The 16,600-nt window shown below is 45.7% G+C and overlaps 1 pseudogene; it reads right to left on the reverse strand.

Annotated features, from left to right (window-relative positions):
• Nucleotides 1–1,588: 1,588 nt before the first annotated feature.
• On the reverse strand, nucleotides 1,589–4,106 carry LOC119302960 (annotated as a pseudogene).
• Between the last annotated feature and the right edge of the window lie 12,494 nt (nucleotides 4,107–16,600).

Genomic DNA, 16,600 nt, shown 5'->3' on the forward strand with positions numbered 1-16,600 from the left:
GCCGACGGCGCGGAGAGGAGGGAGCGCGGAGAGTTGATCTGAACAATGGCGAGATTTGATTTGATGTTTGATTGATAACTTGGTTGTTGTTGCTGTTGCGCTCGATATGCTCGTGTGCTTTACGACACTCCAAAGGAGTGCCAATGTCGCAGCTCATCTGATGGCTAAGACGGCACTTAGCCAACTCGATAGTTTTACTTCTTTTGATGTAATTTCTAATTATCTAGCTGAGCTTGTTCAATCAGTGTTGGTTTCATGAAACTTAGAGCATCTCCAACAGCCGCGCAACGCGCAACGCGCTAAAAAGTAGTTTGCTGCGTGTCCATCGTCAGGTTTGGCGCGGCACACAACGCTGGCTCTAGCAGTCGCGCTAAAATACAGCACGCGCATGCAGCTCCAGCATCGCGCTAAAATGCAGCGTGCATAAATCCATATTTGTTGCATTTTGGACACAGAATAAATTTCACATAAACACTAAAAAAAGATATAAATATATTTTACATAGCATAGACGATACAAATAGGTAAAACAAGTTCATAGCATAGATAGATAAAACCGAACTACGGTGTAACTACATAAAAAAAACTACGGTGCAACTAGATAGAACTACGGTGCAGCTAGAACTACTCCGTGTCCTCATTATCATCCTTATCCTCGGAGGTGTTGTCCGAGGTATCGATCCATATGTCCTCCCAACGTTCATCGTCTGACGTGAAGATGGACCTCCCACCTGCTTCAACGATATCGCACTGTGATATCGCCAATGCCTTCCGCTGACCCCGGTCCGCCCGCTCCGCGCGGCGCCTTGTCGTCCTCTCCACTCAGTAGGCGCGTTCGTTGGCGACGTCCTCCGGATGGCGCCAGCGCCACTCCGCCATGGCTCGCTCGTCCTCCTCGGCGACGAGGAGGCGGCGCTGCAGCCGAACGTGGTTCGCACGGTCCTGGTCCGTGATCAGGCGAGGCGGAGGGGCGACGGCCTGCGCCTGTTCGCGCGTGTGGGCGTCCTGAAAGTTCATCTGCGAAGGAGGCCTCTCCAGGAGCCACGCCGCCGCGTCGTACGCGCGGGCCGCCTCATGCACGGTCCGGAACGAGCCGAGGCCGAGCCGGATGTCGCTGGACCGGATCTCGACGGAGTACCAGCCGTTGGGGCGCTCACGGACGCCGTGGTAGCCCGAAGATTCCCGGTGGCGCGCCGGCATGGTGGCGCGGTGGTGGCGGGGCGCTGAAAGCGGCGAGAAAGCGTGGAAGCGGCGAGGTGGCGAGGGAAAGGGCGCGTGGCAGTGTGGTGGAGCGCGTGGCGAGTGCCGCATTTTATAAATGCGCGCGAAGCGGCGCGCCAAATCTACCGCGCGAGTTGCCGCTACCTCCCGCGCGTTATCGCTTCCAGAGTGCGCTGTAGTTTCCCGCTCCTGCTGGAGCGCACGAAAAGTTGCCGCGCGCGCTAAAACCTCAGTTTACCGCGCATGTGTTCTTTGGCGCGTCCGTTGGAGATGCTCGTAATATAATTGCCTGAAAGGCAGTTCTAAAAAACGCTCCAAAAGAAATCGTATTACATTTTCATGTTTTTCTTTTCTTCACTGCTCTCGCCAAACAAGTTTTATTTGCTGAATTTCACGTCCAATCATATCAGTGTAGCAGCGGCAGCTGCGGATCACAACCAAATCAGAAGTGCATTCTGCCAAAGTCCGGCTCTGGCGGCTTAGGCAGCAAGATGAGGCTCTCCTCCTGGAGCAACCGCTTACGTAGCACGTTGCGCATGGCGTTCTTGGCGAACCTTGACACAAGGAACGTTGTCTTGAAATGGCTCGACGACGACGTGGACGCCATGCTGCCATACATCCGTTCCACCTCCCTCCTCCGCTGCTCCAGCCTCTTTCGCTTCCGGTATCTCCTCCAGGTGGCCTGGATGAAGCTCGACGCCCAGGTGCGCCACTGCTGTGAGTAGAACCTGAATGTCTGCTGCAGCTGCTTGCTGTGCAACCGCCGGAACTGCCCGGCGACGAACTTGAGCTCATCGGCGTGCAGCGCAAAGCCCTCCACCTCTGAGATCGCCTTGACGCTGCGCGTGGACAAGGGCAGGTTCGCCGCCGCCTTGGGGTCCAGCGCCCAGGTGAGCAACTCCTCGCCGCAAAAGTCCCCTTCCTTGAGGAGCTCCTTGTTGAAGAACCCTACGCGGCCCCCGTCGGTGGTGGAGCTCTCGAGGCGGCCTCTGATGATGAAGAACATCTCGTCGACGGGGTCCCCTTCCCGCACCACGTAGGTGGACTCCGTGCAGAGGCTGGGCTTGAGCCGCTCGCAGATGGCGTCTAGGAGGCGCTCGTCCATATTGGCGAAGAGCGGCACGCGGCGGACGAGGCGGAGGCAGAGGTGGCGCTTGACATCTCGCCGGATGTCCTTGGGGAGGCAGCTCACAAGCCCGTCCTCGTCCACGCCCCGCGTCTCCATCCACTTGTACTGGTTGTGTCGCCACACGCGCTCCATGAGGTCTTCGGGGAGGTGGCGGTGGCGCATCCACTGCTCCGAGTCCCGTCGCTTGAGCCGCATCTCTTCCATCCGCAGCGTCATGGACTGGAGGTACGTCTGCATGTTGCCGATGAGAAGCGCCATGAGGATGAGGCCGAAGAGGGCGAGGAGGATGGCGAAGAGGGCCTCCCCCTTGTAGTGTGTGGTCTCTAGCCCCTGGGCGCCGGTGCTGAGGTTCTGAAGGCCCCACCAGAGGCAGAAGAGGATCTTGGGGATGAGGTCCTGGGTGTGGGTGACCCCCGAGGTGATGGCATTGCTGTAGATGCCGTAGTCGAAGCCCGTGCCATTGTTGTCCATGGGCGCGCACTCCTGCTTGAGCACCTGCCTGATCATGGTGCGCCACTCCATGAACTCGGTGAACTGGCCATCCTTGCTGGCCGCCCCGGCGCCCCCGCAGTACATGAATTTTACGCACCGGTTGAACTTGAGCCCCGCGCACTTCTCGCGCCAGCAGTCGTCGACGCGCTCGACGGCAAGGAGGTACCAGAAGGCGCCCACCATGTGGGAGGCGAGCATGTAGAGGAGGAGGTAGAAGGCGGCGCCGGCGAAGGCGGTCTCGGCGAACACCCCGGTGGTGCGCTTCAGCTCGGAAATGATGGGGTAGAAGCGGACGAGACGGGGCAGGTATTGGGTGAGAACGATGAAGAAGAGCGCCGTCTTGATGGGGAGCAGGTCCGCGCCCTTGGGCCGCAGGAAGAACTTGATCATCTGGATCTGCGGTAGTGGGAGCACAGAGAGGAGGTCGACGATGAAGAAGCGATGGAGATAGCGCTGCGCGATGTCCCTGTTGTTGATGACGAGCTCCCCGCGGCCGAACACCCGCGACGACGGCGCGATGAACGCGGTGCGGAACTGCAGCACCATCCGCGCCAGGTAGAAGAAGTCGATGGCGGAGCGCACGGCGGTGGCGCCTGCTGCTAGGATGCGGTTGAATCCGATGCAGGTGTTGTACTCGGTCTCGGTGACGGAAGGAAGGTAGAAGAACATCGGGTCCACGGCGACGGAGATGATGCATGAGAAGACGAAGAGGCGGTTCATGCGCATCAGGAACGGGTCCTGCGGGTCGTAGATCTTGAGCGAGATGTTCTTGAGGTCCTCCTGGAAGACGCGGCCGAAATTCTTGAGCCGCTCCGACCGGTTGATCACGCCGGCGGCCGCCATGCGGATGGACCGGGACCGGATCTTGGGGCGGGAGAAGTAGCTGTCCATCTGGTACCCGCTGCCAGGGATGTCCATGGCGGCGATCCAGGGGCTTACCGTCTCCTCCAACCTCACGAGCTTGTGCTTGCGGCCGTCGTCGCCGTCGATGAAAGAAAGGGGACCTATGCCCGCCGCAGCTGGAGAACATGGTCTCCCTCCCCGGGACCTAGCAGGGCGGAGGCGGCTGCATGCTGCTGCATGATCATCATCGGTACACGCCGATCACCACAAGGCGCATGCATGAGGCGACATGCCGGCGGCGGTTGCTACAGGTATGGACGACGAAGACGATCGACGAGTCAGAGAACGAGCAACCGGTCGACGGGAACTGAATTTTGCGGCCAGGAAGTGGAAACTATCGAGGCCAGTCGATCTGCTCTCCCTTTTTGTTTACCTTCCTTCCGCTCCTCCTTCTCTCTCCGTGGTTGCTGGCTTGCTGCGCTTGGTGGTCGAGTGCGAGGTGTAGGGCGCGCCGCGCGCGGAGGCGAGGACGAAGACAAAGGGCGCGGCTGACACGTGGAGCCTTTCCGCTGGTACATTTGATTGCATGCAAACCGTCATGCAAATGCCCGATCATTATCGGCCGAATTACATTACTCGGTGTGAGAGTGGGAAATTCTTTTGCTGAGGTAGCACGAATGGTTTTGAGATCCATCGACTAAATAACAGCGTTTTCAACCGGATCCCCATACCCGACCCAAACGTCCAGGCAGACTGCCCGATCACTGCCAGACAACACGTTCAACCCACACAACTGGACTGTAATATTCCAAAATTCTAAATTTTAGAATGTTATATTAAATAGATAGTTTTGATTGATTGTTTGATTGATTGTGTGAAGTGAGTGAATTCAAAACTTTTGAAAGTTAAATGAGAGTGAATAAAAGGGCTTTCCTAAACTTTCATCTCTGCTTTCTGAACCCCTTGAATTCAAATTCTTTTCAAATACAAAATCCTGAAGAGAAGATGACATGACTTCTTCCATTTAAATAAATGAAAAGGGTTTTGGAAAGATTTGAATTTCATTTGGAACTATTTTCAATTTCATAAACTTCATGCAACTCAATGATTTTCATGACAGAAGATAAAATGACTTCTTCAAAACATATGAAATATGAGTTGGAAGTTTAAAGGGATCAAATTCAAAGTCCCTTTGAAATTATTTTCAACTTTGGAGTTATTTGGGTTTTATTCAAATTATTTTTCTTCAAAAATAAAATATAAAGAAATTAGGGTAAAATGATTCCCTACATCAGAAAATCGGAGAGAAATAAATTTGAGTTAATTTTGGTATTTTTAAAATGATTTTAGTGGATTTTATTAGAGCAGTATCATTCTTTGCTTTATTTGAACTAGGAAAATTGCCCGTGCGTTGCAACGGAGAACACGCTAATAAAACATTGTCATGGTGTGAAAACATGCATGAAAAAAAATGAAAGGATTATACTCCCTCTGTTCCAAAATAATTGTCTCAACTTTATACTAAATTTAATACAAAGTTGTACTAAGGTTGAGACACTTATTTTGGGACGGATGGAGTATGTGTTTTTACGTCCTCGTCATATCTGGATTGACGTCTTTTTTTACTATTGTGTACAATGACATGAAAGTGTACATACCATTGCCTAATATCATATCCGCCTTAGGAGTATTGTACATTATATTTTTCATCTATATATCTTCTGTAAGAAGTAAGATCATGGTTCGAATAAAGTTGTTCACGCTACCATTGCTCGTCATATAATCTCAAAATAATATATGCATAATCGGACTCGCCAAGATAAAGACGAGATGTTGTGTTTTATGATGTTATGTTTTCTGCACATGCAATGGTAGTTTCCTAGGAAAATAATCTCAGTAAAACAGCTGAAATAAAAACGAAGGATATTTTACCGGGATCTGATACGAACGTCAATAAAAATAGATCAGACCACCATTTACTTTTTTGTCGATCATCTGGAAGAAAGACTGCTATATGTTTCTAGTGATTTGGTCAGAACTTGAATTCCATGTTATATATGCAGCACTACATGATTGCCTTAACACCCCTTTTTAAGAGTACATGTGCTAATCTGATAATCTAGATCAAAAATATGCTAATGTTGGAACCAAAATATGCAAAAGAACGTAAATTACAATGTATACATTGAAGATAAGTACTAAAAACACAATTTCATAATGGTGCTAGCTGACTTGTATTATTCTTGTAGCATAATACTGCTACTGCTTGCTTGTTTGATTAACTACAGGGTCAGTATTTTGATTTCACTTGAGAAAGTAAGTGAATCTTCTTCTGATGCATGATACCACCTTTTGTGTTCATCATGCACTGTGTTTTTTTTCAGTTATGTATAAACTAAACTGAAGCTATCAGTTAAATGTGAGATTGATCAAAATGGCTAACAAAATGATGCCAATTTATGCATTTGCAAACATCTAGCATGTTGCAACTAATTTTTTTGGCTCTCTTTTTCTGAGCTGCAGGTTGACTCCCAAACAAAGCAAAGTATAAAAAAAATAAAAACAAAAAAAATACATGCAACAACCAGGGATCGAACTCGGAACTCCCGCTTGCAGCCGTGAGGCACATGCCACTGTGCTACACAAACGCTTTTGGCATACAAAGGACTTTCACTCGTAATAAACTAAAGCCAGCGGCAACTTAAGAAGGGAAAAAACGAATCGTTTTTTTTTCACTTACCGGTGCCAAGGGGGTAATTATTACCAACTACGGGGGTAATTCTTATGACGGACGACAGAAACTCAATTCTCTTTATTATTAGGTAAAGATTATTGAGGATTTTATTTAACGTTAGAATAATCTTCATCTTGTAGGAAATAATTTTCTGAAAATTTTGATATATTATATGCCTAGGTTCTGTTTTTGTTTATTCTTCTTTGGGTTTAAAAAAAACTCTTTTCCTCCGCCCGACCGGGCCGGCCCAGTTTGCCAGGCCGCGACCCGCCAGCCCAGCTACTCGTCGCCTCGCCCGTCGTCCCTGACTGGGACTCCTCCCGAGTTCCGCCGTCGCATGTCAGTGCCGCCGCGCCGTGACCGCCTCGGCCTCTGTGCCCCCTCCTCTACGCCTCACCGCCCCGGCCGACAATAAATAGCGGGTCCCGGACCCCACTTCCCCTCCCCTCGCGCCGCCGCCACTCCCCAGATCTGTCGCCGCCGCCATCGGTCGCCGTCACCGCCGTCGTTGCCCACTGCCGCCGCCGCCGCGCTGCACCGCCACCGCAACCACCCCTCGTCCCAGGCCTTGCTCCCCACGCTACCGACGCCCCGCCCCCGACGCCTTCATCGCCGGAGTTGCCGGAGCCCCCGCCACCGCCAACCGTCTCCACCGCCGCCGGCATCCCCGCCGGCGCCGAACCGCTGCTGAACCGGTATAAACCGCCGGTCCGAACCGGTTTTCTTTTAAGTTAGTTTTTTCTTTAAAAAACCGTAGACTAGATCTGTTTTTTTAGGTTTTATTAAAATCGCGAACGTCCACTGTTTAGATCCTATAACCGAACGTTCGTTATTTAGTCGTTTCATTTTCTGTTTATTTATGACAGGGACCTATATGTAATTATCTTTTCTTACAGTTTGGCCCCTGGTTTTCAAACATTCACAACTTTTTGGTCGTTTATCCAAATCCAATGAAACCAACACCCACTTCTTCGTTATGATCCCCTCTATCCAGATAACCAACTTAAACATGTTTTTGAAAGTTTTAAACTTTGAATTCAAATAGTTTAGTATTTGAACTTCGTTTGATCGTAATTTGAGTTTCCTAACTCCGTTTGAGTTGATTCTTTTTGCAAAACGAAGCTCTTGACCTGAACTTTCTGATAAGGCCAAATTCACATAGTTTTGGTACTATTAGAAATTGTTTTATGCTGCAAGAGTTATTTGCTTGGTTTTGATGTTTTCCGAATTGTTTTCTTCGTTCTCCCCAATCTTTTGAGTGATTGCTTATGTGTGGTTACTATTGCTTGCTTACGATAGATTGAACGGAGTGAGACGATAGAACTATCAGGAGTTGAGTGCGAATCATCTTCATCAGCAGTACAGGCAAGTAACACTTTGATCATACCTCTTTACTACCCAGTTTTATTGCATTAGATCAATCCTCAAACAATTGCATGACGAGGATCTGATTAACAGGTGGGTTTTGAGTAGTAGATGAGGTAGAACCTATTACCTATTTATTTATCAAACCTTTGGGAGTTACTTCTACGTTTGCTCATATTGCCATGCTATGCAAGTGGACGTGGATTGGGTGAGTGTATCCATGACAAATGTGAGATTGATTAGTTAATGGTTTACTTAAGGTGGCAACTTAAATTCACATCTGGGTGGATTGAGGCACCTGGGGAACCCAGTGTTGCCTGTATTTTTGGAAATCCCGGGGTACCGTGTGATTCTCCTATGGACCGCCACCCAGGCTCAAGGGGATCATGAGATTATTCATGCTAGAAACTTTCGTGTGCAGCCGCAAGCTAATATGGGCTCTAGCATAGTTGATTAAGTTGCGTGAGCTCTTGAAGAGGTATACTAGCAGATGTAGGGGATGTAGGTTGGTACGGTCTACCTAGAGTAGAGAGTTAATGCTTATGAAAGACTGTGTCTCGGTCATCCATTTCTCAAACACCATGTAGTGCGAGAAATCAAGCGGAGGAGATCGAGTCTTGTTGGAAAATTGCACAAACCTCTGCAGAGTGTACAAACTAATCATGGTTATCCGTGTCCCCGGTTATGGATGTTTTGAGTATCTAGTACTTGGATTCATGTGAATCTCATCATGTTACTTTAATTTAATTTGTTGGGTTTAATGATGATGCTTAATTGGGATTGAGAGGATGTCTATCTTCTTAATGTTTAACAACCACCATGATAGTTAAATAAAATTTATTCCTTTGCAGTAGGGAAAAATTGGCTTTATGTAAAACTGTAACCATAGAGCTTTCCACCAGCCAAATATGCATGTAGTGATAGTTATTATTCATCATTTGCTCTATGGTGTGAATTTGCTAGTACATTCAAGGTACTGACCTATATGGCTGCAACATCTCATGTTGCAAGAATCTTACGTCGAGTAAGTGATACATTAGGGTTACGATTTCTACACTCAACTTTGTCGTTGGTGTTGATGGGAATCCACAACCTTATTACTTCCGCTATATGGATTTGAGGTAATAGTATTTACGTTACTTTATACATGTGATTTACCTCTGTTATAAATCCTCGAGTACTGTGTGTGTGTGTGTCAGCGTACCGATCCAGGGATGACACTTAAGCACAAAGGCTTGATCCATTCGGGTCGGGTCGCTACAAGATGGTATCAGAGCATATGTTGACTGTAGGACGTGACCCTAGAGACTGACAAGCCCATAGGAAAGATTTTTCTCTACAACTTTCTTTTCAAACAGGATATTTTACCTCTCTTCTCCTCTGACCTTATTCAAATATTTCCTTTTAGTGAGACTATACCCCTTTCCCCTTTTGACCACATGAAGATTCGGCTGATGAGACCACTCCAAGGAGTACAAGATATCGGACAACTAAGACTACCTTGGAATAAAGAGGATTTTTACCGTGTATTACAATGATGGAAACTACAACGGTTGAAGACTCCGAAGACTAGGAGAATTTGAAGGCTCTAAAGAATTCCCAGATTGGTATGAACTAGGAAAGTTACCCTTATGGAAGTAGTGAGACTATTAGAGCTGTCAATACCCGAGATCAAGGTGTATCGGAGAAAGACCGGAACATGGAGCATTAGAACTCGAAGTTTTCATCAAGGAAAACCCTAAGACATGAGATATAAATTATGGAATGAAAGCTCATGGTAGAGACATGGGCATAAACACGGATATCTAAGATGCATTGCCCGCTTATGCTATTGTCACCGTGCGGAGTTAAGTATGCAGATGCATGGAAGGATTGGATGGTAGAAGACTGATGGAGCATCTGTCAGCAAAAGATGAAGTTTTAACCTTAGCTGGTGTATCACCAGGATCTGGAGTATTACATCAAGAAGTATAGAGGGAACTTTAGGAAGACATATTTGACAGGGAGGCAATTTGTGAAGAACTCAGGAAACAAAAGCTGAAAGTAGCCAAGCTGGAGAAGCAAAAACCTCAAGGTACCGGAGATTTGTCAGGAAGTGAAGGACAGTAGGACCATGGCTCATGCCAAGGATGTTGAAACCCAGAAGTTTGGAACATAACTCCAGAACGGAGACTTCGCATTAACAGAGATGATCTGGCTAAAGAACTTGAGAAGGACAAGCATGATCGGAAGAAGCCATCGGAGACATGAAGAAGAAGAGTTTGGCAACTTTGAAGATTTATTGACTTTTAGAAGACCAAATCCCTGTTATATACTTACGTTACATGCGATGATTGTCAGTTGTCATTTGTTTGATGTTTTTTCGACAGCCACAAAATAAAATGCCCTTTTCAAAACTATTGTTTGTATAGTGTGTATCCCTCTCTATCTCTCTTATCTCACCCCAAAAACCCCTGGACCCAATACAGGATGAATGGAGAAGAGCTCATATTATCTGGACCAATGAGTCAATTGGAGACGGACCGATGGATTCAGAACATGGAAAATCACATGAAGAATAACTCTATAGCCGGAAAGGATATGGCCCAGCATGCTCCTTAGTGCTTTGAAAGAGGTGCTGCAACTTGGTGGAGGATGTATCAAACCATCAATGGATGGCAAGGAGTAACCACTTGGAAGAAATTTAAGTTGACCTTGCCAAAGTCTCGGTTTGTGTCCCAGAGATTGGAGCCTTATGGAAATGATATGAAGAAATCTTGTGCATGCAAACTCTATGGAGAAATAGGACACAACCATAAGGATCAGGAGGATGAATGCCCTAATTGTGAAGAAAGTCACCTAGCTGAAGAATGCCCAACTAGGCAGATTACTTGTTTCGTGTGTGAAGGAACTACCCACTACCCTACTCAGTGTCACATTTACCCCATGGTACAAAGAACCCTCCGGCAGAAGAAAGAAGCAATGAAAGGATCCCTTATGGAAATTTTAGAAGAACCTGTGATGAAGGAAGAGGTGGAGGACACACCTAAAGGAGACCCAGTTAAACCCTGCACCAGGTCATGCTATTCATGTGGAGAAGAAGGACACATCTCCCAAAATTGTTGGAATGGGGATCTATTAGAATTTCCGACAGAGGAAGTAGAGTATGACTCACAGGAAATAGAAGCCCTGATTGGAACAGAAAAGTCCAGGAAGAGAAGTAGATTGGATTCCAGGAAGGACTTGAGACATATCACTTGTTTCAGGTGCAAAGAGTCAGGGCACTACTCTAGCAGTTGCCCAAAAAGGAAGCCGAGGACCCAAGGAGGCTATGTAGTCGTAAGGAAACCACAAGACTTGTCAGAAGTAATATGTTTCTGCTGTAATGAAGTAGGGCACTTTGCCAGAGATTGTCCCAATGAGAAGGAGGCTTGTGCTAAATAGTTGAGTCTGTGAGAAATGTAGTAGTAGTAGTGAGAGCATCTCTTCTATATTGAGATGTTGAGTTGAGGCTTGTGATGGAAATGCAGGAGATTGCAATAATTTGGGAATCAATGAAGTTAGCAGTGATTTGGATATTATGAGTTGTTACTCTATGAAGAAGGATTTTGACCAATTTCGAGGATATGAGAAATATGGTCTATGGATAAGTTTGTGCATTTCAAGGGTGGTAGTAATTGTGAGAACCCTTGACCCCTGGAAAAGGATAATGATATTACACGAAGTGGACTTCGGACAAAATAAGTACGAGTTTTGTCGCGATATGTGGGATATCCCAAGAGTATGAAGGGATGAAGTACTATTTGGATATAAAGGAGGTATGATGTTGGTAATATGGAGCAATGGCGACTCTCTGATGAGTCTGAGTAATCACTCTTAGTTTGGTACCAATAGAAGGAAGGGAGACAGTACAATTGGATGGATTTAAGAATGCTAGGAAGTTGGATGTTGGAATAATGATCAGTTGCCCCGATGATGAGTTCAAGGTTTACAAGTGATGAGATGGCCGATAACCCACATGCCCCAGGACCTGCCAAGAAGAAAGCACACTCTTGCTGAAGGAAAACCCCTGAAAGAAGATACCGTTATCAACTGACAATTTTATAGGAGCAACATAAAACCTGAGAGTTGTGAAGGACCGATAGAAGTCTGTTTGGCTTGCAGAATCAATGGATTTATCTGAACTTGGTTCGTTGACAAGAGAAATTCTGCAATGCTTGTGAGGATGACCAACTGTTAGAATGCGATATTCGCTAAACCATGTACAAGGTAATGATTTGGGTGCGGGATGGATTGATCACCATACCGACTTACTCTTGTTATTCGTCTTGCTATGTGGGATGGTAAATCTGAGTGACTTACCTATAGTAGAGAGACGACGATCAAAACCTTGTTTGAACCTTAGAAATGGTATACGTATTTTTCCCTTGTACAAGGCAGTTGTTGCCAATCGTAGGATATACGGTGAGAATGAAGCCCAGATCCTTTTCCTGCAGGAGAAACCATAAATTGTTGACCACCATGAGATATCGATAGTTGTTTAGTATTGGCGCCAGACCCGTCAGCTAAGAAGATCCAGTCTCGGAAGAACCCGACCAAGATAAAAGGACAGAAGAATTGCGGTAAAGGTTATGCCGCCACTAGAAGAGCCAGAAAAGGAATTGTCCTAAAGATCTAAGAAGACTAACACTGTCAAGAATAAGGATGGAGTATATGAGTTGGGATGGAACCGTGACAATGTTTCTAAGGGTGGTAGCACCCGAGACCCCGGAGATGATCGATAGATTTTGAGAAGACCCCGATCCTAACCTATTTCTTGCTAGGCTCTCCGAATCTCGAGGACGAGATTCATTTTAAGGGTGGTAGGTTTGTAACATCCCAAAATTCTAAATTTTGGAATGTTATATTAAATAGATAGTTTTGATTGATTGTTTGATTGATTGTGTGAAGTGAGTGAATTCGAAACTTTTGAAAGATAAATGAGAGGGAATAAAAGGACTTTCCCAAAATTTAACCTCTACTTTCTGAACCCCTTGAATTCAAAAAAATTTCAAATACAAAACCCTGGAGAGAAGATGACATGACTTCTTCCATTTAAATAAATGAAAAGGGTTTTGGAAAGATTTGAATTCCATTTGGAACTACTTTCAATTTGATAAACTTCATGCAACTCAATGATTTTCATGAGAGAAGATAAAATGACTTCTTCAAAACATATGAAATATGAGTTGGAAGTTTAAAGGGATCAAATTCAAAGTCCCTTTGAAATTATTTTCAAATTTGGAGTTATTTGGGTTTTATTCAAATTATTTTTCTCCAAAAATAAAATATACAGAAATTAGGGTAAAATGATTCCCTACATCAGAAAATTGGAGAGAAATAAATTTGAGTTAATTTTGGTATTTTTAAAATGATTTTAGTGGATTTTATTACAGCAGTATCACTCTTTGCTTTATTTGAATTATTGAAGATTTTATTTGACGTTAGAATAATGTTCATCTTGTAGGAAATAATTTTCTGAAAATTTTCATATATTATATGCCTAGGTTCTGTTTTTTTATTTTACTTTGGGTTTAAAAAAAACAACTCTTTTCCTCCGCCCGACCGGGCCGGCCCAGTTTGTCAGGCCGCGGCCCGCCAGCCCAGCTCCTCGCCGCCTTGCCAGTCGTCCCCGACTGGGACTCCTCCTGAGTCCCGCCGTCGCACGTCAGCGCCACTGCACCGTGACCGCCTCAGCTTCCATGCCCCCTCCTCGCCGCCCCGGCCGCCTATAAATAGCGGGTCCCGGACCCCACTTCCCCTCCCCTCGCGCCGTCGCCACTCGCCAGATCCGCCGCCGCCACCATCGGTCGCGGTCACTGCCGCTGTTGCCAACTACCACCGCCGCCGCACTGCACCACAGCCACAGCCACCCCTCGTCCCACGTCTCGCTCCCCATGCTACCGACGCCCCGCCGCCGACGCCTTCATCGCCGGAGTTGCCGGAGCCCGCCGCCACCGCCGCCGAAATTCCCTGCCGGCGCCGAACCGCTGCTGAGCCGGTATAAACCGCCGGTCCCAACCGGTTTTCTTTTAAGTTAGTTTTTTTTAAAAACCTAAACTAGATCTGTTTTTTAGGTTTTATTAAAACAGCGAACGTCCACTGTTTAGATCCTATAAACGAACATTCATTATTTAGTCATTTCGTTTTCTGTTTATTTATGTCAGGGACCTATACGTAATTATCTTTTCTTACAGTTTTGCCCCTGGTTTTCAAACACTCACAACTTTTTGCTCGCTTATCCAAATCCAACGAAACCAACACCCACTTCTTCGTTATGACCCCCTCTATCCAGATAACCAACTTAAACATGTTTTTGAAAGTTTTAAAATTTGAATTCAAATAGTTTAGTATTTGAACTTCGTTTGATCGTAATTTGAGTTTCGTAACTCCGTTTGAGTTGATTCTTTTTGCAAAACGAAGCTCTTGAGCTAAACTTTCTGATAAGGGCAAATTCAAATAGTTTTGGTACTGTTAGAAATTGTTTTATGCTGCAAGAGTTATTTTCTTGGTTTTGATGTTTACCGAATTATTTTCTTCGTTCTCCCCAATCTTTTGAGTGATTGCTTATGTGTGGTTACTATTGCTTGCTTACGATAGATTGAACGGTGTGAGACGAATAGAACTATCAGGAGTTGAGTGCGAATCATCTTCATCAACAATACAGGCAAGTAACACTTTGATCATACCTCTTTACTACCCAGTTTTATTGCATTAGATCAATCCTCAAACAATTGCATGATTAGGATCTGATTAACATGTGGGTTTTGGGTAGTAGATGAGGTAGAACCTATTACCTGTTTTTTTATCAAACCTTTGGGAGTTACTTCTACGTTTGCTCATATTGCCATGCTATGCAAGTTGACATGGGTTGGGTGAGTGTATCCATGACAGATGTGAGATTGATTAATTAATGGTTTACTTAAGGTGGCAACTTAAATTCACATCTGGGTGGATTGAGGCACCTGGGGAACCCAGTGTTGCCTGTATTTTGGAAATCCCGGGGTACCATGTGATTCTCCTATGGACCACCACCCAGGCTCAAAGGGATCATGAGATTATTCATGCTATAAACTTCCGCGTGCAGCCGCAAGCTAATATGGGCTCTAGCATAGTTGATTAAGTTGCGTGAGCTCTTGAAGAGGTAGACTAGCAGATGTAGGGGATGTAGGTTGGTACGGTCTACCCGGAGTAGAGATTTAATGCTTCTGAATGACTGTGTCTCGGTCATCCGTTTCTCAAACACCATGTAGTGCGAGAAATCAAGCGGAGGAGATCGAGTCTTGTGGAAAAAGTGCACAAACCTCTGCAGAGTGTACAAACTAATCATGGTTAGCCATGTCCCCGGTTATGGACGTTTTGAGTATCTAGTACTTGGATTATCATGTAAACATCATCATGTTACTTTAATTTAATTTGTTGGGTTTAATGATGATGCTTAATTGGGATTGAGAGGATGTCTATCTTCTCAATGTTTAACAACCACCATGATAGTTAAATAAAATTTATTCCTTTGTAGTAGGGAAAAAATGGCTTTATGCAAAACTGTAACCATAGAGCTTTCCACCAGCCAAATATGCATGTAGTGATAGTTATTATTCATCATTTGCTCTATGGTGTGAATTTGCTACTACATTCAAGGTATTGACCTATATGTCCGCAACGTCTCATGTTGCAGGAATCTTACGACGAGTAAGTGATAGGTTAGGGTTACGATTTCTACACTCAACTTTGTCGTTGGTGTTGATGGGAATCCACAACCTTATTACTTCCGCTATATGGATTTCAGGTAATAGTATTTACGTTAGTTTATACATGTGATTTACCTCTGTTATAAATCCTCGAGTACTGTGTGTGTCAGCATACCGATCCAGGGATGACACTTAAGCAGAGAGACTTGATCCATTCGGGTCGGGTCGCTACATGGACACGGCACTCTCCCTACCCGACCCATATCTGGAACAGATATGTGGACGCCTGGACGTGCCCGCCACATCGGACTATCCGCAAGGGCCCACACAGTCGCACCCTAAGACTAGCGGTCCCACGTGCGCCTCCTTCGGTTCCCGGTGTGGACACATTCATGGCACCGCACGGTGCCGCTCCGGCGTGCCGCCCGAGGGAGCAAACCCGTCTATTTAAGACGGACGGCGGCAGCATAACCCTAGCACATCCCTTTCCTTCCCTCTCCCTCCCACCCACACCCACTAATAGGGAAAAGCCTAACAGTAGCGCGGGCACCCGCACTACTGCTACGGTGCTATAGCTAATGTTTAGCAGTAGCGTGGGTTGGACACGCGCTACTACTATCCTACATAGTAGTAGCACTGGTCCATCTAGCGTTATTGCTACACCTGCCTAGCAGTAGCGTCTGGACAAACCAGCGAATTTCATGTATTTTTTTTGCGTATTGACATCGTATTTGTATAGGTTTTATACAATAGTCTTATCATATGATTTTATGGTCATGATGAGTTATTATATTAGTGGGTGAAAGATACGTGGATTAGATTCAAGTGGAGGCAACATGGTGCAGATCCAAAGTACTGAATCTAATCCACGTTTATTTCACCCATTGATATAATAACTCGGTCAAGTTTGGATTAGTAGTACTTTGGATCTGTACCATGTTGCCTCCACTTGAATCTAATCCATGTTTATTTCACTCACTGATATAATAACTCAACATGCTCATAATTATATAACAACTCAGCATCATCATCATCATAATAACTCATCATCGTTATCATAATAACAAGTCATACTCATCATCATCATAGTCATCTAACAACTCATCAT

Source organism: Triticum dicoccoides, chromosome 1B (assembly GCF_002162155.2).
Source record: "Triticum dicoccoides isolate Atlit2015 ecotype Zavitan chromosome 1B, WEW_v2.0, whole genome shotgun sequence".
NCBI classification, from domain to species: domain Eukaryota; kingdom Viridiplantae; phylum Streptophyta; class Magnoliopsida; order Poales; family Poaceae; genus Triticum; species Triticum dicoccoides.